This window comes from Salvelinus namaycush, chromosome 16 (genome assembly GCF_016432855.1).
Source record: "Salvelinus namaycush isolate Seneca chromosome 16, SaNama_1.0, whole genome shotgun sequence".
In the NCBI taxonomy this organism is placed as follows: domain Eukaryota; kingdom Metazoa; phylum Chordata; class Actinopteri; order Salmoniformes; family Salmonidae; genus Salvelinus; species Salvelinus namaycush.
Window position 1 is genome coordinate 47,798,867 of NC_052322.1, and position 5,137 is coordinate 47,804,003.

At 40.5% G+C, this 5,137-nt stretch overlaps 2 non-coding genes across 2 annotated transcripts; both read right to left on the reverse strand.

Moving 5' to 3' along the window:
- Positions 1-3,621: 3,621 nt before the first annotated feature.
- trnat-agu lies at positions 3,622-3,695 on the reverse strand. Its single transcript has one exon. It is a non-coding gene; the product is annotated as a tRNA-Thr (tRNA).
- A 1,106-nt stretch (positions 3,696-4,801) lies between these two features.
- Positions 4,802-4,875, reverse strand: trnat-agu. Its single transcript has one exon. It is a non-coding gene; the product is annotated as a tRNA-Thr (tRNA).
- Between the last annotated feature and the right edge of the window lie 262 nt (positions 4,876-5,137).

Genomic DNA, 5,137 nt, shown 5'->3' on the forward strand with positions numbered 1-5,137 from the left:
GAGTACTCAGATTTGGAACAGAACATAGATAAGTCCTACTGATGGTGTGCGATGTACTGTGTGCATCAGTGGCGATCGGTGCCGTTTTAGATGAGGGAGGACGATTTTAAAAAAAATATGACTATGGCCTTTTTTCTATTACAGCATATTGGATGACTGTCATTCATTTTATATTCACCCAACTCAATGTAACATTGATAGGTTTAGGCTACTACATGATACTCAAATTTTCCCTCTACCCATAATGATGTTGATACAACGTAGACCATGAATGAAAGTTTACAACGTAGGTGATCAGGTCGAGATAAATTAGAGTAATCAAGGTGACAGACAGTGACACATTCAATACCGCCTTGCACACTCTTGCCTGCATCTAGCTGATCTAGGTTGCAATCATTACTCCAACAGTTGTAAACAAGTTTCTATTGGACAAATCAGGTACGTTAATCCTGTTTCGTTCCATTTGCTTCTGTTTAAGAAACATTTTTCAACTGAATCGGAGGAATGAATACATCCGTGATCACACGCAAATACAGAATTAGCAGCCACATATAAACCGCATGATCACTTGTATATATAATTCCATCTGGTAACTACAATCTCTCCTCCTCTCACCTTTTCCCTTTACTTGTGGACTTCAGTACCAGGCGAAAAAACCTTCCAAGCATAGCTACAAGGACTAACGCGTTAGTAACCCAATCATGCAGTACAGTGTTCAGCAGGCAGTCTAGCAGTTACACAGGCGGGCCCCGGTGGCAATAAATTAATAATGTAAATAGTCGGGTGGCCAGTTGATTAATTGTTCAGCAGTCTGATGGCTTGGGGGTAGAAGCTGTTAAGGGGCCTGTTGGTCATAGACTTGGTGCTCCGGTACTAGCTAAAGTAGCATCCCTCTCTGTTTGAACCTAGTGTTTGAGTAGGCTAAACTCGCTAGCTGCATTTTGCTAGTTAAGTAAGTGAAAATAAAACATCTCTTTCTCGCTTCTCCTTAATTTTGGAAGAAATTAATTTGTTCAAAACTGTTCAACTATTGTCCTTCTCTCTCTTTGAATCAACTACTCACTACATTTTATGCGCTGCAGTGCTAATGTAACCGGTGCTGTACTGCACCGCTGTAACTCTGCGTTGTGTGTGGTTGATTGAGACTATAGACGTGGACTTTGGAGATCAGATCGTTTTAATCCAGCAGAATTCACTCTCTGCATCCTGCATCCAAAAGAAAAGAAAACATTTGTAGAGCACATATGTTCTGTGAATCGTCGCCTCTTTCTCTCATAGTGCATCAAAATTATTTTTGAATACAAAAATTAGTACAGCCTCTCCTTATTATACATAACATATTTTACATAGATAAAACCACATACCTGCATCCAAAAGAAAATAAAACATTTGTAGAGCACATATGTTCTGCGAATCGTCTACAACAGGTGCACAATACAAGGGACTGGGATCATTTGAGGAGCTAGCCATCGTTCACACATACACATGCGTTCACACATACACATACACGCTAGCTATTAACCACATGTTGAATTCAGAATGTTGATATCATCCTAAAAAGTACAATTACAAGTGCATCTTAACAATACCATCCACTTATGAGTAACCTCTAAATATACAACATTATTCATGAACAAAACACTGTGTGTATGACTTTGTGCTTAAAAAAATCGAACTTTTCTGAAGACGACAGACAAAGCGTGCCTACCTCTCATAGTGCATCAAAATGATTTGAGCACGAGCACGCAGGGCATAACGTAAGTACATCCCTACTCCCAGGATGCAGGCATGCATAATAACAAATCAACATGACATATTAATATATGAACCTGGTGAAATTCACACAGTACTTTAACAACTGTTACACTAACTAGCTGTAGCTTATGCTTTTTAGTAATATATTTATTCTCTGAAACTTTGATTGGGTAGACAACATGTCAGTTCATGCTGCAACAGCTCTGATAGGTTGGAGGACATCCTCCGGAAGTTATCATAATTACTGTGTAAGTATATGGAAGGGGGTGAGAACCAAGAGCCTGCTAGATTTTGTATAGAAGTTAATGTAACAAGAGGAGGACGGAAGCTAGCTGTCCTCCGGAGGGTTTGGTTTGAGGGTTTGGCCGGTAGGGATATCCTTGTCTCATCGCGCATTAGCGACTCCTGTGGCGGACCGGGCGCAGTGCGCGCTAACCAGGTCGCCAGGTGCACGGTGTTTCCTCCAACACATTGGTGCGGCTGGCTTCCGGGTTGGATGCGCGCTGTGTTAAGAAGCAGTGCGGCTTGGTTGGGTTGTGTTTCGGAGGACGCATGGCTTTCGACCTTTGTCTCTTCCGAGCCCGTACGGTAGTTGTAGCGATGAGACAAGATAGTAACTACAAACAATTGGATACCACAAAATTGGGAAGAAAAGGGGGTAAAAATTCTAACAAAAAAATAATAATAATATTGGAATCGATACAGACACCTTCAACTGTCTAGCAACAGGGTTTCTTAAGCTATGTTTCGGGACGCAAAGTGGGCCTGAGCATGTGAGTGGCAGTGTTGCCGAATCCTCAGTAAGGAAAGTAGCTGTTGGCTGTCCTAAAAGTAGCTAGAAGTGGTTAAATGACGGCATCACATAATTTGCATGATTGGCCAAGTGGATGTAATTGTGATGGACGCTGTAGGAGAGAGGAATAATGTCGTGGGAGAGACAAAAAGTGAGTAAAAAACACCCTAAATATGTTTAGAACTACAAATGAACTTTCTTCTGTCGATTCTTGTTTTTTTTCTGAATACTCACTAAATATAGCGACAAAGTCGCTAAGTTGGCAACAGTGGTGAGAGGTGGGTAGCGAGATATCAGTAAACATTTGTAATCACATACTATTTCTTCTTAATTATGGTCATTCGAGGACAGTACATTTTTCATTTGGGTCTCGACATGAATAAACTCAAGAACCTCTGACATGGATTCTTAAACTATGGTTTGGGACCCAAAGCGGTTATTAACATGTGATAGGTGGATCGCGAGATATGAGTAAACATTCAGAATCATACACTATTTTTTCATAATTTTGGTTGTTCGAGGACACTACATTTCTCATTTGGCTGTCGAGCTTAAAAATGGTAAAAACATCTGAAACAGCAGATGAATCAGTTCGTGTAAGTAATTAACCTACAATGTGCTGGGGGACTTTGTCAAATGGCAGAGTTGCTGAGTTTCTTAGCTTACAAAGTAAGTCTTAACTCGTTCAAAAAAAAATATTCTAAAATGACATTGCAGTGCCGAGAACCGGATTCGAACCGGGGTTGCTGCGACCACAACGCAGAGTACTAACCACTATACGATCACGGCTGGCTACAAGAGCTGGCTTTGTAGAGCCTACTTAGGCTGTGAAAGTGATGTGCACAAGCTGGCTAAACTCTTTTCATTTTGGTCTCGATAATGAACAAACCGTCGAGCTTTACACAGTCGGTACGTTTTAACTCATTCAAAAAGAACCCTTTTCCCGTGACATTGGAATATCTCAATTTCACCCTCCTCACGTCTTCTCTAATTCTCTAAACCCATTGGTGAGAAAACCTTAGTGCCCTCCACTCTGACCTTCTCCACCAATGTGTACAATGAAATGCTCGAAAAGGTACTGCTGAGATTTGAACTCAGGATCTCCTGTTTACTAGACAGGCACTTTAACCAACTAAGCCACAGCACCCATAAATGTGATGTCTTTTGCAGATGTGAACACCCAAACCTATTTGATCAAACCAGTCTCATTCATTTAACCCATATCTCTGTCTAGCAAAATCACATCACAAAAGAGATGTCATTTACTAATATTGGAATCGATACGGACACCTTCAACTGTCTAGCAACAGGGTTTCTTAAGCTATGTTTTGGGACGCAAAGTAGGCCTAAGCATGTTTAGAACTACAAATGAACTTTCTTCTGTCGATTCTTGTTTTTTTTTCTGAATACTCACTAAATATAGCGACAAAGTCGCTAAGTTGGCAACAGTGGTGAGAGGTGGGTAGCGAGATATCAGTAAACATTTGTAATCACATACTATTTCTTCTAAATTATGGTCATTCGAGGACAGTACATTTTTCATTTGGGTCTCGACATGAATAAACTCAAGAACCTCTGACATGGATTCTTAAACTATGGTTTGGGACCAAAAACGGTTATTAACATGTGATAGGTGGATCGCGAGATATGAGTAAACATTCAGAATCATACACTATTTTTTCAGAATTTTGGTTGTTCGAGGACACTACATTTCTCATTTGGCTGTCGAGCTTAAAAATGGTAAAAACATCTGAAACAGCAGATGAATCAGTTCGTGTAAGTAATTAACCTACAATGTGCTGGGGGACTTTGTCAAATGGCAGAGTTGCTGAGTTTCTTAGCTTACAAAGTAAGTCTTAACTCGTTCAAAAAAAAAACTGCTGAAATAACAATTCAGTGCCGTGACCCAGATTCGAACCTGGGTTGCTGCGACCACAACGCAGAGTACTAACCACTATACGATCACAGCTGGCTACAAGAGCTGGCTTTGTAGAGCCTACTTAGGCTGTGAAAGTGATGTGCACAAGCTGGCTAAACTCTTTTCATTTTGGTCTCGATAATGAACAAACCGTCGAGCTTTACACAGTCGGTACGTTTTAACTCATTCAAAAAGAACCCTTTTCCCGTGACATTGGAATATCTCAATTTCACCCTCCTCACGTCTTCTCTAATTCTCTAAACCCATTGGTGAGAAAACTTTTGTGCCCTCCACTCTGACCTTCTCCACCAATGTGTACAATGAAATGCTCGAAAAGGTACTGCTGAGATTTGAACTCAGGATCTCCTGTTTACTAGACAGGCACTTTAACCAACTAAGCCACAGCACCCATAAATGTGATGTCTTTTGCAGATGTGAACACCCAAACCTATTTCAATGAATGCTCGAAAAGGTACTGCTGAGATTTGAACTCAGGATCTCCTGTTTACTAGACAGGCCTTTAACCAACTAACACAGCACCCATAAAGTGATGTCTTTTGCAGATGTGAACACCCAAACCTATTTGATCAAACCAGTCTCATTCATTTAACCCATATCTCTGTCTAGCAAAATCACATCACAAAAGAGGTGTCATTTACTAATATTGGAAC